The sequence below is a fragment of the Topomyia yanbarensis genome, chromosome 1 (genome assembly GCF_030247195.1).
Source record: "Topomyia yanbarensis strain Yona2022 chromosome 1, ASM3024719v1, whole genome shotgun sequence".
NCBI lineage: Eukaryota > Metazoa > Arthropoda > Insecta > Diptera > Culicidae > Topomyia > Topomyia yanbarensis.
Genome location: NC_080670.1, coordinates 73,440,471 through 73,468,442, shown reverse-complemented (window position 1 = coordinate 73,468,442; position 27,972 = coordinate 73,440,471). Strand labels below are relative to the sequence as shown.

Genomic DNA, 27,972 nt, shown 5'->3' with positions numbered 1-27,972 from the left:
AAACAGTGAACTCTCTCGAACTCCTTGGTATAATCATTCGGGTATGTGGACTATGTCGAATCATTAATCTAGGGGTTGGGAAAAACAGTTAAACACATGTTGAGCAGATTATACTAAAAATTTAATTAACCAGCCAGGCTCAATATTTGTCAGTGGTATTATTTTAGAGGTTTATTTGAACTGCACCAGTAATGATTCTTATCGTTCGTTGTATATCTAATATTGAAATACATCCACGTTTTTTCACAACGTATCCGGCATCTTGATCTGCGCAGCCAAAACCTAACGTGCTAGCAGTTGCTCTTCATGGGCTTCACGTTCAGAATATGAATTGTCTGTTGACATTCTGTCTGTCCGTTAAGTTGGAGTAAAACAATTAAAAGCCATGAATATTATCTGTAAAAGGCGTTTTGTTACCTGCATAGAGAAATCTGCATTGGTAAGGATAAAACCAAAGGCAAACACATTCCGCATACCCCACGAGTAGTACTCCAAGTGGTCTATCGCCAAGTGAACCATCGCCGTACAAAGTACCTCCCCAGCTATTCGTCTGGACCGGGGTGTTCATACGGCCGTTCCAATCTCTTACAGATGTTGCACTACTATGCTTGGGTCTTGAATGCAGGGTTAGCAACATGGGCGCGGACGAAGTGCTAGCTTTTTCATTGCCGCATCACATTCGTTCTACAGCTCACCGATGGCACTACTAATGTCGATAACCTGCGATGCACCCGAACCTGGTCAACTTTCGAAGCTGTACGAATCCAATCTATTGAGTGGAAAGATGTTGCCTTTCGTCAAACACTGTACGTAGAGATAGAAATGTAAAGTTGTTGTGGGGATTACATAAGACATCATATGCGGACCTGAAACGGAAACGTATTGGACATGTAATGAAAAAAAGTTGGATTGAAGAAGTGCATTTACATAGGATTGACGCATTGATGGGAATTTCAGAAATCCGCCAATACATCAAAATATTGAACGTGTAAGTCCCGATTGATAAGTCATGCCTAAGCTGACCAACTCTGGCAAAAAAATCCGTACACCATACCGCAACGAAGCGAAATCGTTCACCACGCTCAGGTAAACGGTTCGCATTGTGTACGGATTTTTTCGCCAGTGTTGGTCAGCTTAGTCATGCCGCCCAGGCAGGCATTGGCAGGATTATAAGATTGGAAAATATTGGTATATGGTTTGGATAATCAATTACTTGTAACACACCATTGATAACAATAGCATCCGTCCGAATTCGGAGAAACCATCGACTACATTCTGCACTAGTCAATGTTTCTGAGCTGAGATCATACATTCTTCTTATTCTTCTTTACGCCGAATACGAACTTCGAACGATGGTTCGTATTTTCGTTTACGACAGCAACATCAAATTGGTTTACTATTCATTCAAACCGCTTCCGAACCAAGAGGGTGAATGTTTTGACGTTTCTTTGAAAAATGAATGAAACCAACATAAGCTGGCTTCCTGGCTCGGATAGTTGCCAAAAATGACAGCGAACACGCTTTAAGCAGCGTTCACATTGCTAAGAGCCAATATTGTTAACTCGACCTGAAACTTGTCGAATGCAAACTTCATTTTGATGTACTTACCTGGAATACAGGTAAAAAAAGAGTTCGGATTTTATGGAGAATAAGCAATGCAAGAAAAATCTCATATATTGTTATCATTTATTTATTTTGACTCCCACTTTCAGTGTTGTGCAGTTCATGTGAAGACCTTATGGCGTTTTCGTTTTTTCTTGGTGCTACACCGGTGTAGTGCAAAGAAAGAGATAGACTGATTACACCCAAGTTTGAATGAGTGTAGCACCGACTACACCGGTGTAGTGCACTGTCAAAAACGAAATTGCCATTAAACATTTGAAACATAGCTAGCGCTACTGGTATTTGGTGGCAGCTTCAGGCAACAAACAGTTTTCATGGGGCTGTTTCGAACAAACCCAGTGTTCGTGGTAAACAATAAGGGTGAATATTACAGTCAGATATATGGCAATATATGGGTTAATTGCAATTTTGAACTGAATTATAGACACCTAGTTGATATCTATAAATAAAAACTAAGAAAAACTACAGTTGTACAGTCGATAGCACAGCTACGTCTACTGGCAGTGAATCGATATCGAGTATTCCGTCCGGTACTGCAGTCTGGTGCACTGCTGAAGAATCACCGGCAAATCACACATGAATTACGGCCCACCAAATAAACTGGTTGGATGGGTAACCAGTTTATCTAATGGGCCGTAATTGAATACTCAGAACATGTGAAAAGTACATTTTTCATAGGGTTAACCAATGAGTAAAGTAACAATGATCAAGCAAAATCGACTTTCCTCTTCGTCACAACTTATTTGATGAATTTTTGATATTGTTTGCGGGAGGTGATTTGTGGCACCCGTCTCCCGTAATAGCAATATTTAGCACGGCACATTCATTGCAGTCTGGGTTGCTTTGTTCTGTTAAAAATATAATTATCCATTACACATCATATTGTTATTATAAAAGCTAAACCTATTTATTTACTTACCAGATTTCGAACTCCAAAACCAAAGGCGTTGTTTACTTATGTATATTTTCTTATTGTATATTGTATACAAGAGGGTGAATGCTTTGACGTTTCTTTGAAAAATGAATGAAGCCAACATAAGCTGGCTTCCTGGCTCGGATAGTTGCCAAAAATGACAGCGAACACGCTTTAAGCAGCGTTCGCATTGCTAAGAGCCAATATTGTTAACTCGACCTGAAACTTGTCGAATGCAAACTTCATTTTGATGTACTTGCCTGGAATACAGGTAAAAAAAGAGTTCGGATTTTATGGAGAATAAGCAATGCAAGAAAAATCTCATATATTGTTATTATTTATTTATTTTGACTCCCACTTTCAGTGTTGTGCAGTTCATGTGAAGACCTTAAACATTTGAAACATAGCTAGCGCTACTGGTATTTGGTGGCAGCTTCAAGCAACAAACAGTTTTCATGGGGCTGATTGTATACAGACTCTATCCAAAACCTGCCCGTCTACTTCTACTTACAGTTGTCAAAATCAGGGATGCCAGGACATTTTTCTTGAAATCTGTGCGCAGCCTACACACCCCAGTCAAAAAGGGCAAATTGCTGGCTAACGGGGGGCTATTTGCCAACTCGGATGCACTAATTGCCCTTCAATTTGCCAGCAAATTGCTGGCAATTAGGGGGCTATTTCAAATGCAACATTTGGGCGATTTGTCGCTGTCATTTTTTACCGCCCTACCCGCCCCTAAATCACCCCCAAATCGACCACGGAATGCGCCATTTAATCGCCCTTGATTGCCTAATATGAAAATTACATATAATACTAATTTTCGGATTCATTATCTACTCACATAAACTTACCAGTATACTAGGTAATCACCACCAAATTATAGGAAGAATCAATGGTGAAATTGGTATTGCAAACCAAAACTTACCACAATCTGACGTTCATTAAGACTTTAGGTCAGAGATCTTGCTCTACTATACTTACACACGATTCCACAATTTCCCACATTCGTTGTCTAAATGAAGTGCACTAGACAAATAAAGTACAAGCGTGAACACGTCAATTGATTAAATAAACAATTTTAAACTTGAGCCAAACATGAACCGCAATGTTAGAAAAATGCGAAAAACAACCAAGTTCATTTCAGCCGCCAGAAAATTTGTCTAAGTATTGAAATTACATTTGTTCCTAGGGGCAATTCAGATTTTTGTTAGTGGCTGCGTTCCCAAATGCGCACTACACTTTGACAAGTCGTCCGTCCAATGTCAATTTTGACAAATTATCAGTCGTGTCAATTTTGACAAGCCCTTCCATCAGTCTCAATTTTCACAACACGGTAGGCGTTGATTTTTGTTCTCGTCAGAAACGTTAAACATCAAAATAAAATTTCGGTTGTTTTTCCGTTAAAAATACAATTTGGGTATGTTTGCGAAATCGGCTTACAAAAATTGGACAAATAGCCACGCGTAATACGGTGATCCGGTTGATCGCGTCTTATAAAATTGGCAGATTGTGGAAAACCAATCATCAGCGACATTAGATTTAGACGAAACTAATGAGCCGGCTGAATTGCAACCGATTTCGTTTGTTAACGTTGCAGCTGTCATTTGCCATTATGCTAAGAAGTTATTTTTTATCGCATTTTTCGTTGCGATAGATGGTAAATTTTACTACAAATGCTGTTCAAAAAAACGCGCATATCTAAATAAACTTTGCTAAGATATTACATTGTCAGAAGATTAGTGCTTTTCCGAATTTACACCGAGTTTCATTGCTTTATTACTGGTCATATCGTACGTGATTAATTCTGGTAAGAGCAGAGGCTCGAATCCCTAAATTCTGGTTCTAATTAGTATTCGTATTAGTAGTTTTTGATATAGGCCGAATGAAGCATCGATCGCTGGTCATTCTGAAGGGAGATTATTAATGAGAAAAGATCTTTAAAAAGTTCAAAATTTCAGTTTTGCAGTTCAGGTCAGGTCAAAACGAGCTTACGTTTGATGATATTGAGAGTCTCTATAATGGAACCATGCCGATTTTCCATATGTATTGTCCGAGCCAGCAGATCCTTGATTGGCGCCTCCAGCTCCTACTCCTCACATTTTTAGACCAAAAGCACATCGTATACTTTCGCAATCAGTGCTCTGATCGGTTCGGAGATTTCTTTCAGCAAAGATCCCAACGAATGGAGAAATTTTTTTTCTCTAGCCAACACCCAGATTACTGTTGACCTAATCGAACGAACAGGTTAGTTCGGTGATTCCTTTTCTAACAATAATCAGCTTTCTAATAAGGTTGTTGTCGTTCCGAATAAAATTCTCATTTCCGCTTTCGGCAACTAACTTCAGGAAGGCTGCCAATTCGAGCATTTTCTTATCCTCTTCGGGATGAGTGTTGACACCAGCAGGCAGAGTCGAAGGTAATTCAAAATGTTGCTGTATCGAAACTCTAAGGAAGCCTCACTTTTCCAGTACCTGGCCGATCGATAATCGTCAAAGTTTTCCATTCGGACTTCATAGAAATACATTCAACCACACCCTTGAAGCACAATCCATTTAGGTTCATGAGTAGTTGTGAAAGGATTTTTGGGCTGTTCCTTCTCGGTTCTTGTTTGCAGTTGTCAAATGATAGAATTGACTTATAATTGAGATGTTCTTTCTTGGAAACGCCATACAAATAGGTAGTCATCCTTTCCTTCAACTGAGCATTTTCTCCACAGATAATCAGCAGCAAATACCAAGACGGAACAGAATAATCTTAAAAACGCATTTGATTGGAATACGGGACGAACCGTCCTCTGTCAGTCATGACCGTGTCATTTTCCGCTTTGGGCAGTATGGTTTCGCCAATAGCCTTTGTTTGCTCCCTCCATTCGAAAACCGCGTGAGCCAAGCCTGACTTCCCTTGACAATGATTCGTCTAAAGATGAGATGGAGCTCGATAATAAACGACTTCTCCGCTGAAACTATACCGGTGCTCTGCAACCGGGTTTGTTATGATCACAAATTTTGACGTTTATCGTTTCAGACGAGAACAAAATTCAACGCCTACCGTGTTGTCAAAATTAACACGACTGATGATTTGTCAAAATTGACATTGGACGGACGACTTGTCAAAGTGGAGTGCGCATTTGGGAACGCAGCCACCAACAAAAAGCTGAATTAGCACAAGCGAGTTGAGTCAAACGTCAAACTGTTTAAATCGCCTGACCATGTTCGTCCGCATTTTTTTTGTCTGGACAGAACATTATTTAATCATCGAAAGCATACACGCTTCAAATCCACTACCTACCAGTAGGTAATTTTAATCTGCTGTCCTTATTTCGCTACCGAAAAACAAAGCAGAGGGAATGATTTTTTTACTCAAAATTAATGGGATGAAGTTTAGGCGGCTTTGGGGAATATTTCATTATTTTTGGGTACAATCGGATTCTCTCTCTTTCGTTTTTCGTTGGAGGAAGTAGGATGCACAGATTTCAGATTACTTACTGCTAGGTAATGCTATAGACACTTTATACACAGACTAGCGAAGTGTCAAAAATTGCAGCCAAACGGACTGTCAAAAAGTGCAGCCAAACGAGCATGAGGGTTTTGAGAGGGAAGTACAAGAGGAAGCCAATGCAAAGCTTCCCAGTTAAGCTCAGCCGGAAGTGAACCGGAATTCTGGCTGGTTCCAGTTCGTATTCCGGCTCCAGTGACACAACCGATTCTAGTTAGAATCGGTTGTTGCACTGGAGCCGGAATACGAACTGGAACCAGCCAGAATTCCAGTTCATTTCCGGCTGAGCTTTACTGGGTTATGGGAGCTTCCGTGATGCCAGTTTACATTCATGGTTGCTAGTTTTACTGTTTTTCTCTCCGCTAGTCTGTTATATAAAGTGTCTGTAGGTAATGCAAGTTCTCCGTGTACTTTTCTATCTGCCTCTCGTTTCTTCTGCTGCAAATTTTATGCATTGGACCAGAGAGTATAGGAAGAGAGACGAACCTTATTGAGCAGACCAATCGTGCAAAATAAATAAACATTACTCATGCCTGAGTTGGAGGAGATGAGTATTGTATTTACAATTATCATAAAAGAAACAAATTTTCGTCAGAATTTAGTCAAATCGTGATTGTAAGATGTATTCTAGACTATATGTATTAGTAAAAACAAGCTTTAGAGTTATTTCATCTCTTTGATTCGAAGTGAACATCATCATACGGATTATTTCAAAATATAATAGGAGTCATTTAAAGTTCTGCCTTTGGAAGCTGTTGCCAAAATGCTAGTTTTGAAATCAGCATAGAGGGAGTGTCGCCGTTTTGACTGATTTTCACTATTCATCTCTCTCCATATTAGCGGCCCTTTATCGTTCAATATTTTTGTCAATACTTGAGAGTATTGACAAGAGTATTAACCGTATAATGGAAAAAGTAGTATAGAGTATTTGACAATGTGTAACTGTATTAGTGTGTTCAACGATTTGTTTTCCTCCACCAGGTGGAGGAAACCAAATCGAAAATAGCTTTTCGGTCGGATTAATTTCATCATGGAGCCAACCGGTATTGTACGTGTCCGTAATAAGTTTTACAGTGTCATAGAGCATTTCAACACCATTATAAATACTTTGGGCGAGCTATTTCAAATGTTGAAATTGGCTGACAGTTTTATATATGACCGGTTTTGTACCGCTTCAGGTTTTGCTTGCATTTTTTCTTAATTTTTTAAATCTTATGTAAATTTATAATAAAAACATGTCTGGAGACATGAAATCCATATTATTTACTATGTTTGAAACCAAAATCTTTGTTTCTCCCTATTTTTTCATCTGCCAAAACTATCCTTCTTGGAAAAATGTAAATATGGCGAAAATGAAACAACGATAAACAACAGAACAGGTGAGGTTAATCTGCCTGCCATAACTGGAAGGAGTATAGCTGAATTCTGGCAGCGCCATTTTGATAATTTTGACAGCTGCCGGAATCTTGACGGATTTTTGCTGGCTGCCCGTTTTTCTTCCAAGCGGGAAGTATATGCTAGAAAATGCATAAAAATCACAGCAGAATAAAAGAGACGGCAATGGAAAGGATGTTAACTCTGCATATTTTTGTTTTTCAATGTACACGCATATATTTATTTATTCATCGATCGGATTAGAAATTCCGAGCACATTTTAAAAAACACAGTGACTCAAATCCCGTGACACATTTCCCGAACTGTAAACTAGCCTTTAGAGGGACTTTGGGAAATCTGCGCTGTTTTAAAAATCTGTGCAGTATATTGAAAAACTGTGAAACACAGATTAATCTGTGTACCTGGCATCCCTGACCAAAATAACAAATTACACTCTGATAAAATAGTACCCATTAATACTAGAGCACTCTAGTTAGAGTGCGGCCAAGACGCGTTTGACGTATCCAAACGAGCAGAAATCTGACGCATTTCTATTGTGTATACGTCAAATTTCATGTTCGTTTGGATACGTCATGGCCTCTTGGCCACACTCTAACTAGAGTGCTCTAATTAATACTAGAGCACTCTAGCCCGGACAAACCACAGTCTATAGAGAACAGTTGCGCAAAGAGTGAAGTCAAAAAAAAGCCTACCTATCAAGCACAATTGGAATGCATCTCTGATGCATCTGCAGCAAAGCTGGATTTTAATTTTCCTCGATAGGTAAACTTTTTTCGGCTTCACTTTTTGTACTCTTTGCGTACCTTTATACTAACACCTTTAGGTCAAACCATTCGGAATTGGATTCAGAATCCTGAATGGAGTCAGTATGGATTCCAAATCAAATGCAACAATCGATTCTGAAACCGGTTGTGTCGGAATTGGTTGTAGCATTTGATTTGGAATCCATAAGAGCATGTTCAGGAGTGTTTCAGTTCTAGATTCATAATTTTGACAGTTCTATTAAATAAAACTGAAAATTTTATAACTAGAACTTGCAGTCCCCAGCAGCAATTGTAGCGGATGTTCTATTCAGTTTAAAATTCATATCTCGCCATTCCTTCAGCGTTACTGCATTCAAATTTATTTTTCCCCAGTCTATCTGGTCTAAGTGTCTGTGCTGAAAACTTGGCATGTAGTTAAAACACAGTTCTAAACGTGTTTTAAAATCAGCAACAAATAGAACGGAGTCGTATAACAGTTTTAAATTTTGAAACAAAACTATTCGAAATTATAAAACAAAACGCTCTGCTGGGGATGTGAATGTTTCAGTTCCAGTTCTACTTCGAAACTCCTATACAAAATAAAACGCTCTTGAACATGCTCTAATGACTCCGTTCAGAAATCCGAACCGGTTCCGGAATGAGTTTAACTGGGAGTTAGAGTGTGGCCATGAGGCCATAACGTATCCGAACGAACATGAAATTTGACGAATTCACAATAGAAATACGTCAGATTTCTGTTTGTTTGGATACTTCAAACGAGTCTTGGCCGCACTCTAACTAGAATGCTCTAATTAATACATAGAAAACTACCCTTTCCCTTTTACACGACTAGTCAGCCGGAAATGAACCGGAATTCTGGCTGGTTCTAATAAGCATACCGGCTCCAGTGACACAACCGATTGTAGCTAAAATCGGTTGTGTCACTGGAGCCGGAATACGAAGTAGAACCAGCCAGCATACCGGCTCATTTTCCGGTTGAACTTAACTGGGTGCATTATGACGTCATCTGAGTAAAAATGCTTAAAAATGACAGTTCATCGAGTTTGTTTACATGGTGTTAGAATTTCGAACCAAGTTTCTTGTGCTGCCCAGTAAACGAAATGGCGGACAGGCAGGTTAAACTAGATGTTGGCGATCGGTAGGCTATTGAAACGTTGTTCTAGGCTATTCGCCGTAACTTGCCGTTTACTGTAAAAGTAGTGTGGGTGGGTGGAATCAAAAATGTTCTAATACTATGTTCACATTAGCACTGATATCAAGTGATATGCGGATTTTCGTGATATCCGGTGATATTACGTACCATATCACTTGATATCCCATACAACGAAATGTCATTTTATATCATCATTCTTCCGTGATATCCGGGATATTATGAACGAAATCAAGTCAAATTGTGAAAAGTAGTGACTAGCAACACGGATAACGGCATGGAACTCATTCAGGCACTCATTTTTAATGTCATTTTGAAAATGATTTTGGTCGCGGCAAGCGTTGACCTGGTTTTAGCAAATAAACAAATCAACAACATGTACTACAAAGTCAAAGGAAGATTTTTATGATTTTTTTTGCACTATGAAGCATTTTCGGTTTCAGTACTGGTGATATTGATGACAGAATTGTCCTGAACTTATAAGTAATCCCCGGTGCAGAAATCTATTCTTCTAGGTCACCGTGTGCTCCATTGGCTGACCGCAAGCTAAACATGTACTTTTTACGTATCTGGCTCGATCGTGAGTAGGACAATTAGCCCGATGGAGTAGGACAAATAGCCCGAAGAAGTAGGACAAATAGCCCGATGATTATGGAAGTATACAAAAAATATTGCACTTTTATCCCGAAAAATTTTCAGGTTTTGATTGATTTGACATGACTATACTGACTGCCTTGACGCTGTTAAGAATTCTGGTAGACAATCTAGGGAAAAAGATAATAATAGTGGTGGTCGTCGCTTCCAGCGTGGTTGTCGGTTGTCACTGATGTTACCCTTCCTCAGAAGTACGAGAATATTAATCAAAATGAAAGTACGACTTTTATACTTCCCGAAGCACGAGTTTATTTTTAAACATTGTGGTATTATGTACAGTTAATTAGGAAAAATGAGTGCTGCGACAGACATTTGATTAGTTGCATAGAGCACAAATTAGCCTTTGGTCAGCAACAAAATACGCTTACTTTATAATAAAGCCAGCATGAAATATACATACATATTAATTAGGACACTGACTGGACCCTTATAAATCCGAAACTTCACATTACCCAACATGTAATTGGTCAGCAGTACCTCGATTATCTATATTATGAGGAGGACCTATTATTGACGAAGTACAAGACTTAAAATTTCAGAACATGTAATTTTTCCTGGTCCAAGATGATAAAGAATTATAGTATTGATCAGAGTCGAGAGGGATACACTATTTTTTTTTTTTTTGGAATAATGAATTTATGTTATTCGATCTATAAGTACCGTCTGTACACATGGGCACACTATACTTGGCCAGAACCCCGGGATTTTAAGGGCCCCGCAATTAAGTGAATACAAAGTCATGCATAAACTAGTAGATCTGAATTGTTTGCAACTGTGTGTTCAAAATTGGATCGGTAGAATCGGTTTGGAATTGTACATTTCGATAAGATATTCAAAAAGCATTAGTCGTTGGTTGGTGACACTGCAAGGACAAGATGGTATTAAACCAATTCAAGCGTCGATCCAACATTTCGATTCAAGTTTTTTACTAAGGCATTGAAACATTACAAAATATACACATTTCTTAAGGCAACGAACCGGAGCGACAAGCAGTACATAGTGTTAAAACTCGTACAAGGATGCTGGGCAGGAAGTCGATGAAGAAGCTGTCAAAATTTCACAAAAAATCTTTTTTGGTATACGATCTGCGGTTGCGTAAAATGATACACCATGATCACATATGAGACTGTCAACGGACATGTCCCCAAAAATGACTTCTGCTCTTTTTAAAGTCTCAAAATAACCCGAAAATGTTTCAGTAGAATTTGACGTCTTTCACCACACCCGTACTGTCTTAGAATGGTACGGAACCAATAATGGCAATAATAATGAAGATGTCTAATAAAGCAATGATTTCTTTTTTTCTTCTTTTATACAATGGAGAATACATTTACGTACTAGCCCAGTACACGTGCTGTTAGTAGATGCCAAGCTACCACACGGGGTGTACTGGGGGTGTGTCGGGCTCTAATGATGACGCAGCCATTAATACCGACTAAACTCCATTGGGCTTCGACATTGTTCCCCCCAGGGACTACCTCTCGGTATTACTTCGGGGGGGATGGCTGTACTTGATGTACTCATTCACTCTCGCTCATGCGTTGATACGTCCTGTATGAGGCTTACTTGGGTGCTCTCTCTATCGCACTTTGATTCACTCTCAAACACTCCCACATGAGGCTGACTTTTGTGCTCACCTTTTTCGTTCCTTGCTAGGCTTACTTTTGTGCTCGCCTCACCCATACCATGTGAGGCTGACTTGGATGCTCACCCTTTCACTCCTCTGCCACGCCACGAGGCATCGATAGCTAAGCCCCAACGTACTACGCTACGACCCTCCCATCTTGGCATGAGGCAGTCCACTTATACGCCTATACACTCGCTCTTCTGCCTTGCTTCGGGGTAGCTGGGTTTACCTTTTGCGTGGTTGCCTGTCGCTGCGCCAAACCTGCCTCAGCATGAACAGACCATTCACTCACTTTGCTGCCGTCGGCCTAATTTCGCTCCAACTAACCAATCACTAGTTAGTCGTGCCCGTCGTCTGTTGCTCGGTGCGTCAAATTCCCTGTAGCCTACAGGCAATCTGGGTGGCTGCAGTCGAGACTGCGTTCCACTTCTCCACCGATTGACACATCCGCTGAATAAGGGTATCAGGGGTTGTGTCCCAGCCGCAGACGTCAAGCATTGCTCTTCTTTCGACGTCGAAACGAGGACATACGAACAGTATGTGTTCGGCAGTTTCATCTACACTTGGGCAGTCAGGGCGGGCGAGGACCTCCGCGTGCCCGAACCTGTGGAGGTACTGTCGGAACCAGCCATGGCCTGACATGAATTGTGTCAGATGGAAATGAACATCCCCATGGGGTCTGCCCACCCAGCTCTATATGTTAGGTATCAGCCGGTGGGTCTACTTACCTTTCGAGGAGTTATCCCACTCACACTGCCATCTGGCGACCGAGGTCACCCTGGTGCGCTCGCGGGTTCCTCTATTTCCAAGTAGCTCGAAGCACTACTCATCTTCCCGGATGACCAGCCCGACTGGCATCATGCTCTCTATCACGAAGGATGCATCGTGTGATATCATGAGGTAGGCAGATATCACTCTGAGGCACATCACGCAGTAGGTGCTCTCCAATTTCCGTAGGTGCTCTTGACCATGACGGGCCGCCGTACCTGAGGATAGATACGGCAACGCCTGCCAGTAAACTACGTCTACTGGCGCACACCTTTGAGCTGTTGGACATCATCCTCGATAGTGCCGCAACAGCAGTCGATGCTCTCTTGCTTGTATAGTCGACGTGGCTGCCGAAGGTCAGCTTGTCGTCTATAATGACTCCGAGAGATTTCAGACTCCGCTGTGAGGTGATCACGACTTCTCCCACATGTCTAACTGCATGTTGTGCCAACTTGCGGTTGTTGACGATAGCTACCTCCGTCTTATGCTGAGCGAGCTCCAGGCCTCTCGCGCTCATCCATTCCTCCACCGTGTTGATCGCGTGTTCTGCAGTTAGTTCTACCTCGGGGATTGACTCCCCATAGACCTCCAAGGTTACGTCATCGGCAAAGCCGACGATCTTGACCCCAGGAGGCAACTTCAGTCTTAGAACCCCGTCATACATGAGGTTCCAAAGCACCGGGCCTAGGACCGAGCCCTGCGGGACTCCGGCGGTTATCGGAACCCTTTTCTGACCGGCATCGGTCTCGTATAGCGGTACGCGGCTCTGGAAGTAGCTTTCCAGGATCCGGTACAGACCCTCCGGTTGGCTAAACCGGTGTAACGAGAGCGCGATGGCATCCCAGCTTGCGCTGTTGAATGCGTTCTTCACGTCAAGTGTCACTAACGCACAGTATCGAATGCCTCGCCTTTTCCGTTGGATCGCTATCTCGGCAGTCTTTATCACTGAGTTGATAGCGTCCACCGTGGACTTACCCTTCCGAAAGCCAAACTGGTTGCTTGACAGGCCGTACGTACCTTCTGCGTACGGGGTTAGCCTGTTGAGGATGATCCTCCAGACAGATTGGTCTGTACGCCGATGGGTCGCCTAGCGGCTTCCCGGGCTTCGGCAGCAACACCAATTTCTGCCTTTCCCATCTATCGGGGAAGCGGTACTCGTCAAGGCATCTCTGCATAGCTAGCCTGAACATGTTCGGGTTCGCTATGATCGCTGCCTTGAGAGCGTTGTTTGGAACTCCATCCGGCTCTGGAGCTTTGTTCATTGCTAGGGAATTAGCCACTGCGAGTAGTAGGAATTTGGCGAGTTACCGGAAGCATCATGAACCGTCATAGGTGGCCAATGTGGTAAAAGCTGCTTTAATTGATCATTAGTGATTCAAACCCGCGAACTACACTAATATTGAACCAGCTTCCGATTGATCGTTCATAATATTTACAAACGGGATGGAAAACAGTGTTGCTGAATATGTTCTGGCTACTTTTCATACAAATCATTTAATGCAAATGGAATAAAAGTCCTGAACGACGATATATCGTGTATCGTTAAGTGAGGAATGAATAAAAATTAAACTTTAATGCAGCAAGCATTGTAATTTCTTGGTTGAGGTGCGATCTTTGAGCTACAATTATTTTCAGCAATTGTTAAAAACACACAAATGGAATCTGACAACTATCAACGCCTTTTGTCTTTAGATTGGATTTAGTCGAGAAAATTAAGAAGAGTAAAAAGAACAACAGGCTTTTCTTTTAGGTAGCGCCATTGGGCTAGCCGAACCCAGTGTATTGGTGTAGCCAAGGGTTAAATTCAAAATTGTATTGGATTTGAACAATAGTGCACAAAGTTTGCTGCCATAGCACAGTGGTCCAAAACGCGAAAAATGTGATCGTTTTCAATAACTACGAAATGGTTAGTTATAGCGCTATAGTATCTTCGGAAGAATTTATGACAATGAGACGCTTCATCTTTATAAGTCAAAAGTTTGATGATTAATCCTCCTATAAGTGAGATTCAAAATTTATTTCTCATACAATTAGAGATAGCAAATTGATGTATTCTGCAAAGTTGTAGTAAATTCTTCTACAAGAAACTTTACTGAAGGTGGTAATAGTCTCTCTTTAATAGTCTTTGAGATATAGAGCATTATTAGAGGAAATACCGAAAAAATCAATTTTTTCATCATAACTTCTTTCCAAGATTTTTTGGAAGTTCAAAATGTTCTACAAAACTATCACAATTGATGAAATACAAAATTTCGGTGAAGGAAGCAACTTAATATGTTGAGCAGATTCTGAGATATTCACGATTTTTATTCGAAAAATGGCCTACTTTGCACTCAAATAATTCATGAACGAGCAAAAACGGGCAGACCACTCTATATGTATTTGAAAGTACAAGAAAGATGCTGAAAGATTCTGTATGAATCACTTGTATCCGGTTGTATCCATGGCTCTGGTAGCTGGATTTAAAGAATATCATTTATTAGACTAAAATATTGATACGAAACATATTTGGTAAAGCTGTTGAGATAAAGTGGTGGTACCTTCGGCAAAGTGTCGGGGAATATTCTTCTTAGAAACATTGCTGAAGACACCAGTTTGCCATCTTTACTAGTTTCTTAGATACGGTGCAATATTTATGGAAAGCCTACTAAAAGCGATTCATTCGGTAATCGCGCATGTTTTGATTACGTTTTATGCATAGAGGCCAACCTTCAATACAATAAATTGCTAATATCTTATATGAATTCTTGTGATTTTCCACGGTTATTTGATATTTACAATGATATATCGTTCTAACACGATATGAATAATGTTTTTTGAAAATTAACTTTAGCAAGTCTCGAACAAAGGCCTTGTCCCTCACGGCAAGTGTGCAGCTTTTGCTGTCTAGGTTTTACCGCATATGTTCGAGTGAGGGACTTAACGCTTATGGTTACTGGGGTACTTAGTGACAAAAATCCTAAATCGTATTTTTTTAATATTCGTATATTCAAAAGTTTAAAACTTCTAAAAGGATTGCCTTTTTTATTCACATTTTAGCGCACAACAGAACCATTGTTGTGAATATTGTTAATTTTGAGGGTTATTAAATTTACGCGAGCAGAAACAGGTCGTAAAACGACGAGAATATCGGAAGAATCGCCCGGCTGTCACACATGTGCCTTGCCGTAACGATTTATCGGTTAGACTTGGCGACAAGATCCAGTTCGTTCTTCTTCGTGATTTGGTACCAGTTGGACGAACCCTCAGCAGCATTATTCAACTCATCAGCCAAGCATTCGGCAATAGACTAGATTTTGCGGAATGCAGCCTCACGAGCACCGGTGCACAGAAGCCAGATAGCCTGGTTCACGCAACGCAGTGTGGAAACATCAACGGCCTGACGACGCACAGTACCGGCACGACCAATACGGGTCGAATATTTACGTGATCCCAAGTTGATTATGGACTGCACCGCAATTTGCAGCGGATTTTCCTCGGTTAGCAGATGCCTTATTTCGACTCGGACAGCTTCCAGTTTTTTGACGTGATTCTTGGTGTGCTTCTCCTTCACTGCGATATAATCCGATACGGAAATGTCCGAAATGTGGGTATCCAGCGACCGAACAGCTTGATGTCTGGGAGTACCGCGGACGAACTGTGCTTGATTGAATACCTGGGCCTGGACATTGTTGCCCTCAAAATTTTCAATCGCCTCAATCTACGACAAGAGTGTTATTTACGTTCTACACGTCAGTATTTGACAGTGGCCGGAAAGGATTCCCATTGTTTTATACATCTTCTTCTCCAAATTTGCTAGCTCTTTTCTGAAAATGAACATAATACAAACATGTAGTAAACACAAAACCCTTTGTGGGCTCTTTTCCCTATTTTTCGTATCCCATGGGAATCTCGCATTTAATTCAACAACACACCATTGCATCAAGATACTCAGTAAACACTTTGTCGTATTCGTTTACATGTAACACGCACAAAAGCACTTTATTCACAGTATTAATTATATCAGCATTCAATAAAATGTTCGATGCAATTATTCCTTCCGTTTGATGCCTCATTTTTACAATTTTAAGAATGTAGTTCAGTATGACATGGATGACAATCTAGTTGTCAATTCAAATGTCAAACAATATCATCTCGCATAAATGTGAACACTTTGACGTGATATCCATATCATCTCGGTATATCACGTGATATCAGCGCTAATAGGTTTGTTCCAGTACACGGAAGTCACTCCGGAGTAAACAGGAGCAAAAAATCTTAGCTCCTTTTTACTCCGGTTTGCTCCCAGAAGAAGAAAAAAGAGAAGAAGAGAGTACTGGAACGATTTTCTCCGGAGTACTTCCAGTTTCTCCTGGTACTGGAACAGACCTAATGTGAACATAGTATAAGTAGGGATACCTATAGTTACTATATTCATAGTTAGGCGGACACAAAAACCGTAAAACTGGCAACTCTTATTTCAGACTGGCACCCCATGCAAATGTTCAAGCTCTAGCAGAATAGTTTCATTGTTAACGTCGTAGGACATGTACGCCTAGAAAAGCGAATTCGATTAAATGATGTGGTTTTGTACTTGTGTGAATATTTTTCGGTGTTACATAAAAAAATATTGATTATTTTCGTTTACCTACGCTCAATAACACAAGGAAAGAGCCGAAATATTTATCACCATAGTCACAATACTTTCTCCATAAAGAAAACGTTATGCTTGATTGGTTCCGGCATTTGACGCCCGTGAATAAAAAAGATGGGTGGGTAATGTCTAGGACATAACCGGAGTGTCGTGACTACTCGTTTGACTTGTAATTCAAATCGAATGATACTCAATGAAATATGTGGGAATGTTTCAAGTTATTCTTTATAATAATTATGGTGGTTCTGAAAAGAACCTTTGTTGTTGGCGTCTGCGTTGATAGGGGATGCGCTGGATTCTAAGCTCGTTGAGACATTCATTCATGAAATGAACAATTTTCTTGCTTTGAAATATCAATGTTAAAATCTCTCGAAACAACCATCGGAATCTTTTCCGTACAGAAATGAACACGCTTAGCGAAAAACTAGGGGCGGGTAATGTCCGGGACATAACCGCGATGCTCATATTCTTAAAATTCTGCTTGTATCTCCTTCAAATGGCTAAATTTTGCGCATTAAGTTCGATTCACCGGGCTCAGCGAAATTTTCCTGGGGATCCCGTTCGTTAGTATATTCAGCAAAACAATTTTATTACCGAGTTCTCCGCGTTGAATACAGGTCAATAATTTCATATAATGATTTCAACATGCAGACAATGTACATGTATGACAGGTGGGAGTGTTCTGAAGTGGTTTTAGTCGAGGTAACAACATAAAATCATGTATTGGACATTTTACAATGATTCTCCTTAACCCTGCAAAACCACGTGGTTGGCAGCAGAGGGTTAAGTTGTTTGGAAGAGATGACAGTTAATATATGATATCTAAAAATATAAAATTGTTCTATAAATTGCAAAGTTATTGCCGCGTTGACCTGAAAATTTGTCATTTCATTCATAAAGGAACAATCATTGAAATTATGTCAATTTATGCTTTGCAAGATTTGAAATAACTTCGAAGTGTGGTCACGACACCCCTGTTATGTCATATACATTACCAACCCATCTTTTTCCATTTTGCCTTTGTCCTAATAAGGACGGTTTGTGGATAACTATGTTGATTCAAGACGGGAATCTTTTAAAACAATTCAAACCTTGCCGACGATTGTTTTCACTGCGTACATCCGTACGATCTTTCCCCTTTCGCAGCTCACACCGAATGAGCACGGTTTTCATCATGGTGTTCCTTTTTATTGACTTTACAATGCAGATGGAAGGACGTCCTTTTGTTCGATAAATGAAAATATTTTCATCATTCGTTTTGGTGTAGCTTTCGCTTAGTGGCAGAGTTGCCACATTCACTGATATTATTGGAAGGATTTGCAAAAACCTTCGGGTTTGTAGATTGGAAAAACATTTTCTTATGATTCACTGGTAAAAGTACAGAATTACCAAGCGCAAACTTAATACTAGTTAATAAAAGAAACTTTCTAATTAAATTCTTTTTCCATTTTGCCTTCGTCCTAATAAGGACGGTTTGTGGATAACTATGTTGATACAAGACGGGAATCTTTTAAAACAATTCAAACCTTGCCGACGATTGTTTTTACTGCGTACATCCGTACGATCTTTCCCCTTTCGCAGCTCACACCGAATGAGCACGGTTTTCATCATGGTGTTCCTATTTATTGACTTTACAATGCAGATGGAAGGACGTCCTTTTGTTCGATAAATGAAAATATTTTCATCATTCGTTTTGGTGTAGCTTTCGCTTAGTGGCAGAGTTGGCACATTCACTGATTTTCTTGGAAGGATTTGCAAAAACTTTCGGGTTTGTAAATTAGAAAAACATTTTCTTATGATTCACTGGTAAAAGTACAGAATTACCAAGCGCAAACTTAATACCAGTTAATAAAAGAAACTTTCTAATTAAATTCTTTTTCCATTTTGCCTTCGTCCTAATAAGGACGGTTTGTGGATAACTATGTTGATACAAGACGGGAATCTTTTAAAACAATTCAAACCTTGCCGACGATTGTTTTCACTGCGTACATCCGTACGATCTTTCCCCTTTCGCAGCTCACACCGAATGAGCACGGTTTTCATCATGGTGTTCCTTTTTATTGACTTTACAATGCAGATGGAAGGACGTCCTTTTGTTCGATAAATGAAAATATTTTCATCATTCGTTTTGGTGTAGCTTTCGCTTAGTGGCAGAGTTGCCACATTCACTGATATTATTGGAAGGATTTGCAAAAACCTTCGGGTTTGTAGATTGGAAAAACATTTTCTTATGATTCACTGATAAAAGTACAGAATTACCAAGCGCAAACTTAATACTAGTTAATAAAAGAAACTTTCTAATTAAATTCTTTTTCCATTTTGCCTTTGTCCTAATAAGGACGGTTTGTGGATAACTATGTTGATTCAAGACGGGAATCTTTTAAAACAATTCAAACCTTGCCGACGATTGTTTTTACTGCGTACATCCGTACGATCTTTCCCCTTTCGCAGCTCACACCGAATGAGCACGGTTTTCATCATGGTGTTCCTATTTATTGACTTTACAATGCAGATGGAAGGACGTCCTTTTGTTCGATAAATGAAAATATTTTCATCATTCGTTTTGGTGTAGCTTTCGCTTAGTGGCAGAGTTGGCACATTCACTGATTTTCTTGGAAGGATTTGCAAAAACTTTCGGGTTTGTAAATTAGAAAAACATTTTCTTATGATTCACTGGTAAAAGTACAGAATTACCAAGCGCAAACTTAATACCAGTTAATAAAAGAAACTTTCTAATTAAATTCTTTTTCCATTTTGTATTCGTCCTAATAAGGACGGTTTGTAGATAACTATGTTGATACAAGACGGGAATCTTTTAAAACAATTCAAACGTTGCCGACGATTGTTTTTACTGCGTACATCCATACGATCTTTCCCCTTTCGCAGCTCACACCGAATGAGTACGCTTTGCAGCCTTCGATGTTTTGGTGGCATTTTTAGTGGCAGTTACTACCGCCTTTTCAGTGACTGCGTTTCTTAGCCTTTGGCTTTTTGGACTTCTCACTGCCACCACCTCCACCAACGTTTTTCTTCTTCTCTCCGATGGTAGCTGATTTGATTGGTCGTCCGATGCAGCTTCTCACGACCACGCACGTCTGTTATGCACTGCGTCTTACACACGTCTGGCTTAGAGAAAAGCTGCGACACCCCTATTTATAGGTTTTATCATTAATGTTGATTTCATTTAAAGTAGTTTTCGAACTATTTAAACAAATTTTATATAGCAAAGAACGCATCGGTAGCAAGCATTGAACGTTTTCCTTCCGATTTATGAAACAAGATTGGCAATCCGTTTTGTAGAAGAAAAGTTAATAAGGTTCAAAATGTACGTAACGCTTTCGCTAATATGCACTACTATCGCTTTCTCGCTCGTTCTCGTGGCGTGCATGAGCCTTTCCTTTCCGTCCGACTTCTAATGGCTTAACCAAAATTAATATCCCGGCTTTCCCCCACCAACTGCTCTCGTCAAGCAACCCAATACGAATAATCATAGGAACAAACATGTAGTGGACCTTTATATAAACTTTTCATTATTTTATTGTTCATTTGCTGCACCATTTTGACGGCTCTGTGCGGGATGGGCTGAAAATTTTCACTTTTCCGAGTCGTTTTCGAAAGATTTTTCAAAACACTATTTTTCCGTTGATAATGAATATCCTACATATTCCAAAATTTAATACAACATTGGTACAAATATTTTCGACAAAATGCCGAAGAAATTTATTAAATCCATTCAGTACAACAAAAGATATAAGCGTTCAAAATCTTACATCATTTTTCTTCCGAAATTTTGAAAAGGGGCCCCTATATTGAAAGGTAAGTCGTTAGTCACGACAAAATGTTAAACTTTATTTCTGAAATTTATAGAAATATATTATTAAACCCGCATTTCGCTCCTGAACAATATTTTTCTTTTTAATAATAGCACTGAGAACTGACATATAAGTAAAGTTTTCAACTTGTGTAAGAAATAAAACTGTCGCTTTGAAATGACAACAGCAAGTAGCAATTTGCCACTGGTCGGCGCTACGATCGGCCAGCAATTGCTATAAGGCACTTGTGTGCAAACTTGAATACAATGGTGATTCACGCATGCGAACCTGTATGTCATGGTGATTTTCTACGTATTTTCATTTAAATGTTTACACAGGTTTTTCGGGAAAGTTTGTTTAAGCTTATATGTTTGTTCTCTGTGATAATAGGGGTCTTTAATTTGGAAAAATTGCGTCAGTTTTTCATATGTATTGATAGCAGGTGTCCCTACGTGTACACTCATATCATTCTCAAACCTTAATTATTCTTTTACGATTTTAAAATTAAAAAAAAAAACAAATTAAATTCAACAAACTGACAGTTGTCCTACTAAAAGACGTATCTGCAAATATCTCGTTCGCCTTATTGTTAACCGGGACATCACCCCACACAACATGATCTGGTACTTTTGCAATCCGCTAGCAGCCTGCCATCCCAAGTTTCATCTGCAAACTATGGTAGATCTGATAAGGCAACCTATTGGCGATTCTACGTTGAAAACGTTCACAGATAGCGCTAGAAGTAAAGTGTTGCTGATGTCATTTGGTTCTGTCAAAGTGGATATATTTTCTGTAAACATTGGTAAGAAAATAACTTTTAAACAACATATCACCAAATTTAAAGTTGATAATTGCTAAAGACGCTGAATTACTGAATAAAGACTCGCCATCTTATCCCAACAAAATAAAATGGGTTGGCAACATTATTTTCTGCAAACTAGCACCACTGTCACAGCGTTAACTTCAGTTGACTCATATACTACAGTTACCGCAGAGTTGCAACGTCGATAATTTTTTCATCATGAAGTGCTGTGTGAAGTTTTGTACCAATAAAACTACCGCCGGTTTTAATAATATTGGTTTTTTCACTTCCCAGTAAACTACGACCTTCGTGCGGAATGGGTCCCGTTCTGTGGTTTACCTGAAAATTACAACATTACGGATAGCTGCAATGGTTGAAGCAACTTTTAGAAGGCACCGTAATGATAAAAGTTATATGTTTTAACTTGCCTTAGAGATTCGATTCAGAAATTTATTCAAAATATTTTAACTCGCTATCACAATACTTTCCAAAATTCATTCATCAGATTGCAACATTTGACAAGTCTTCTGCTCGATTGGAATGACATTGACAGGTTTAGTGCTCGATTGGAATGACACTGACAGATAAATGGTAAACAAACAGCCTCCTGTCAAGGACGACGTCTCTGTACAGCCAGCATCACTGCCATGAAAGGCAAAACATTGATTTTGAACCGAATGATTAGAAGCTGTATTTAGTTACAAAATGTCGATTTTCTGAATGATATGATATTAAATTATCCCACAAGATGCAAAACGTCGTGTGGATTGCTTGAATATCGGGCATAGTGCCGAACATAATTCTTTGTTTGGGGCTTTATAGCTACAACGCCCCATATATGTAGGTCGCTGTCAAACTCCATATGATGGTATAGGGTTGCCAGGGGGCTGTAAACAAATGATTGACGTGTCGAGTCTTTATCAAGAGGGATTCAGTGTCGTTAATAATTGCTTACGAAAACGAAGGAAAAGTATCATTTTAAATGATGCTGAGTAAACATCTTGCGAAAATGGTGTAAAACATAATGGTTTCTAATATTATTCCCAGAGCTACATGTGTGCGGTTCCGAAATGTAATTTTTTGAGCACCGTAGCCGTCGCAACATTTTCCGTTTCTCCTAAGTCAAATTAAACCTTCATAAGATGATGTAAATGCATGAAACTCTCCGGATCACGCGAGGAAATAATATATCCGGTGCATTGGGAAGTATCAGCTTTGCATCATATACAGCCGATCCTTCTCTCTGATAGGCCTAACCGAATCTCCTACGTAGTCCAAAATACGAAGGAGTTTAACGTTAGCGCTGATTGGTTCTCGATTTCCAATTGAAACTTTATTTATGGAAAGCCTTTTTATAATCACCATAATACCGCTATTGCATTTCGAAGAAATGTATAAGCCAAATAGATTCAATTGATTGCAACCACAAATAATTGCAAATATAACTAAATTTCTTACTCGTTACATTAATTTTTTGGCAATGGTAACGTTTTTCCAAGAATAAAATGAAGTTTTTGTAGGAAGCTACGACTCACTTGCGAGTGAAAAAAATAAACTGTATCACTTTGCTAGTTCATGCGCTGAATCATAGGTGTCGCATGACTAATTTTAGTTTTGCCGCAAATCGCCAATAGAGTCGTGCAAGTCGCGTGGGTTTGGATGCGTTATTGTCCTAAAAGAAAACAAACTATTTTTTTTTTTTCAATAGTTTCGGGCCTAAAAATTGAAAAAGGACTGAGATATTAATTCACGGTACTAATCTGCATCAGAATATGCTTTAACCCGCACACACCTAAAGATCCCTATAGTATACGAGCTGTCAAAACGGGTGATTTTTTGTTTTCGCCGTCATTTTTTGCCGCCCTATGTGCCCTTAAATCACCCATGGAACGCGCCATTTAATCGCCCTTTATTGCTGATATGATAATTATAAACAATACTTATTTCCGGATTCACTATGTACAGACCACTCTAGAAATGCACATCAAATTTGAAAAAAGCATTTAATGTCCCTTTTTACATCAACTTTTGCACTTCCTCGCAGACAAGTTTGTTCAACTAACGCCTTGCCCCGATCAACTTCATTCGATGTTTTGTTGGAGCTAGTTTCTTAAGCGGACCCTACACGAGACAAGAATATTGTCAACAAAAATATTGACAAAACTGCTTCAATCCCGTCAATCCCATTTGATTTCTACATGATCAATATTTTTAAGATGCCCTTACACCGTCAATATATTGATCAATAATTGATTTATTTACAATAATTCTGCTCGTGGAGGATCCGCTTTACAGGGCTTTGACGTCTTACACGTATCGCAAAATACATTCTAATTTCCTATTTTGATAGCAAGAAAATGCATTCAATTTTGTTGATTTTGAAAAATACATCACAAGTGATCTGCTCCTAGACCCAAATAAATTTATCAGCATACTTGGTTATCATCGCGAAACTCTAGGAAGAATCAATAGTGAAATTGGTATTGCACACCAAAACTTACCATATTCCTGACGTTCGTTGAGACTTTAGGCCAGTGGTCTTGTTTTACTATATTTACACACAATTTCCTGCAAATAAAGTGCACTAGATAAACCAAATACAAGGGAGAATAAGCGGATTGTTTAAAAAACAATTTTAAGCTTAAGCCAAACATAAACCGCCATGTTAGAAAAAGGCGGAAAATAACCAAGTCCATTTAAGCCGCAAGAAAATTACTAGGGATCTTTAATTTGGAAAAATTGTGTCAGTTTTTCATATGTACTGATAGCGGGTGTTCTTACGAGTACACTCATATAATTTTTAAACCTTAATTATTCTTTACTGATTTTCAAACTAAAAAAAAAAACAAATTAAATTCAGCCAGCAAACTGACAGTTGTCCTCAAGGGGCGTGACACTTCCAATGAATTATAAAATATTATGCAATTATAACGTTTTTGTATAATTATAGACAACATTATAATTTTATACACTTTATAACCATAGAATTTTTGAACTTGTTTTCGAACATATTCTCAGTGTGCGGTGGATTTATGAGCTGTCATTTATTATTGTTGACATTGTTGAATTGAAATTGATCGACAAACGAAAATATCAATCCAACAATGAAAACGGAAGCCTTTGTACTTGTGCCACATACTAAAGCACCGAAACCGACCTGATTACACTGCGGAAGAATAACTACTTGTGATGGAGTAGTAGGTATAAGCAATCCAACAATGATTCCCATCCACGGGTGTCATTTTGTGGTTTACGTGTTGTTTGATTGTCCGATATGAGAAATGAAAAATCTTTAGTGAAATAATGCCGTAAATATGCTCCGCAAAATACCGAACCGAAGACCAATCTGTATTGAAACATCGACGACTACAGAACGCGCTACGAGCTGGATGAGCATTGGGACCTTCGGCGTATTTTCATGGAACTACATCAACACTGAATTCCGGAGGACGAACTCGTATGTTTGCTCAGTGTTTGTGTATGTAGAATTGCTACACTTTCGCTACTCCCCAGAGACGATGGAGCGTCTTAAGCAGCTGTTGGACGGGGTTGCCAATAAGTATCGAGCTTCCAGAAGAAATTAACTTCAGCGAACATTCGTTTCGGCTTCGAATGCTGCTGCATCCGAAGTACAACGGAAAGGACCGGAAGATCAGGTTTCTCACAGCGGTGCTCTACTGCGAACGGAATACTCCAGTAAGTTTAAGCATGTGCAGCTTCACATGTCGAGAAATGCCGGAGGGTAAATCTTGAGCCAAACAAAGGTGGGAACGCTTGTACTGATTGACGCGATAGGCGATTCGGATAAGCCGGTTAGAAAAAATGTAAAGATCTCATTCCTGAAAAAGATGATTAACCATTGCTACAAAATTGTTGTAAGATATTTTGTTGTCCACCACTTTATTTTCAAAAAATTTTCAGTGTTTGTTTTTCTTTCAGCGGAAAAAGCAATCCGTCAATCTAGACAACGAAAGCGTCGAATGTAAAGAAATTGACGAAACTGTAGACCGCCGGGTCATATAGTTGATGACTTTAAGGAGAAGAAAATCGACGAAAGCAATTTGGGATTCAAGTAGCTTCAGAAGATTGGTTGGAGCGGCGGTTCATTAGGATCTAGGAACTGTTTCTCACAGTTGATCCCATCAATTGTCAAATCAAGATAGGACGCCGAGGTCTTGGTGGTAGATCTGCTGAAACAATGAAACAAAACAAGAAAACCGTCAAAATTGATACCCGCAACGAATCCTACGAAATTGATATCAACTTCTATCGGTGGACTATGCAGAATTTTCGAGACAATGGCATACGATTTAGTATTCAGCAATGAGTTTCCTAAGAACGCACATTTTTTGTATTGCAAACGTATTTAAAATCAATCCATAAATACATAAATCGTGCTCTCCACAACTACCTTCGACTCTTCTTGGGATTTAGTTCCACCATTTATCTCCTAATTTTTTAGCATCTTTCTGATCAATCTATTTTTCTCCACCCAAAGGTATCTCTGTGGGAGAAACCACTGAAACATCAGTATCAATTCGAGCCAATTCTACACTAAAAGGTTCTATCGCGGAAAAAAATTCATTCTTCAGCTGATCAAATTGTTCATCTCGTTCAGGTATCGTTGATATCGTTTCATGTTTAATCTTTATTCCACGTTCTCCATTAGACGAGTTTAACGGGAGAACCTCCTCCATATAATCTTCCATTAGTCGTTCAATGGGATTAGACACGATTGGTATTGGTGGGACATTCCGGCGGTCTTTTTCGTTCTCCCGAAACGTTCTAATTAAAGAGTCGATGATCTGTTGACGTTCACGCCAAGTGTGAAACTCTTCTAGTTTTGTTAGACATAGCTCATATGCAAAATTGTTGTATACTCAGTCTTGAAAGGTAGTTGAATGCCAGCAATTTCCTTATTAAGCCATTTTAAACGACGATTATACAAGGGTGATGGAAGTGGATGCAGTGCAGACATCAGAGCAATGTTCTCTTGACATAGACGACAGGTTTTTCCATATCCATATATTGGCTCTGCCGCAGGAAGTTACTATTATCTACATTTTCAAATTTTGCATCTACTACATTTAGGAAACTTTCAGTTGTATCCAAGCAGAGGCTTGGAACCCACTCGACATCAGCAAAATCATATGGACTCGCAGTTCTTCCTGTAAAAGTTACTCATAAAATAAAAGAAACAAAACGAATTATGATACAAACCGTTGACGAAATGTTTCTTGCAAATCCAAAGCGATCTTGTGTCCGATTTAGAGGAGAAGCTCGAAGTGGATGAGCAAGTTGCTACCCAAGTTGAGGATTGAATCACGTCGACAATATTTGGAAAAACGCGAAGTTGATAAGGTTGCAGAACTTGAAGCCAACGATGTTGTTGAAGCGGTCATTCTGATGATTAGTATCAAATTGAGGCATCGGAGATAGGAGCGGGAACTGCAGGATCGGGATTCAAACTCTGTGGCAGAAGCATAGTTTTTGCTATATCCCGGTCGGATGATGGAAAATCTTAATGTGCTGCTGTGAAATGTTACTGAAGAACGCTGAAATTGTGGTTGTTTGCTGCTGTTGCGGTTGGGATGGCTGAATTATTATCGGCGTTAAGACAGACCTGTTTTGAGGTAAAGAACTTGTAGAAACCAAGACTGGGATTTGACAAAGCTGCGTTTTTGTGTATGGCTCCGATTTTACTAAACCAGGAGAACCCCCGAAGGTAAGTCCAGCCAGCAAATGAGCCCGTAATTTTTGCTGGTTCTAGTTAGTGCCCAGCTCCAGTGACACAACCTATTCTAATTAGGATCGATTGTGTCACTGGAGCTGGATACTAACTAGAAACACCTAGAATTATATAAAATATTTGGGTACTTACCATTTCTTGTTTATGCAAAACCATTTTTTCATTGTTTATAATCACTCGCGGTAACTAGGCTACTATGGTAATGGGTGTTCGAATTTTTTTTCGAACTTTCTACGATTCGAGTACAGTTATAACTTTTATAGACAATTATAAATAAATATAGGGAGTCATAAAAAGTATAAAACCAGGTGAAATATTTTTATAAAAGAGTGTCACGCCCTCGGTTGTCCTACTAAATGACGTATCTGCAATATTTCGTTCGCCTCATTGTTAACCGGGACATCACCCCACACAGCATGATCTGGTACTTTTGCAATCCGCTAGCAGCCTGCCATCCCAAATTTCATCTGCAAACTATATGGTAGATCTGATGAGGCAACCTATACCCAGTGAAGTTCAACCGGAAATGAGCCGGAATTCCGGCTGGTTCCAGTTCGTACACCGGCTCCAGTGACACAACCGATTCT

General features: G+C 39.5%; 3 long non-coding RNA genes and 1 pseudogene across 3 annotated transcripts; 1 reads left to right on the top strand and 3 right to left on the bottom strand.

Moving 5' to 3' along the window:
- Positions 1–99: 99 nt before the first annotated feature.
- On the bottom strand, positions 100–1,470 carry LOC131677936 (uncharacterized). The gene is made up of 3 exons (XR_009303488.1): positions 1,225–1,470; positions 418–866; positions 100–350 (listed from the first exon to the last, which is right to left on the bottom strand). It is a non-coding gene; the product is annotated as an uncharacterized LOC131677936 (long non-coding RNA).
- A 13,785-nt stretch (positions 1,471–15,255) lies between these two features.
- Positions 15,256–16,553, bottom strand: LOC131677932 (small ribosomal subunit protein uS7-like; annotated as a pseudogene).
- A 6,577-nt stretch (positions 16,554–23,130) lies between these two features.
- Positions 23,131–26,046, top strand: LOC131677934 (uncharacterized). The gene is made up of 2 exons (XR_009303487.1): positions 23,131–25,511; positions 25,576–26,046. It is a non-coding gene; the product is annotated as an uncharacterized LOC131677934 (long non-coding RNA).
- On the bottom strand, positions 25,507–27,626 carry LOC131677937 (uncharacterized). The gene is made up of 3 exons (XR_009303489.1): positions 27,518–27,626; positions 26,857–27,259; positions 25,507–26,804 (listed from the first exon to the last, which is right to left on the bottom strand). It is a non-coding gene; the product is annotated as an uncharacterized LOC131677937 (long non-coding RNA).
- Positions 27,627–27,972: the final 346 nt, after the last annotated feature.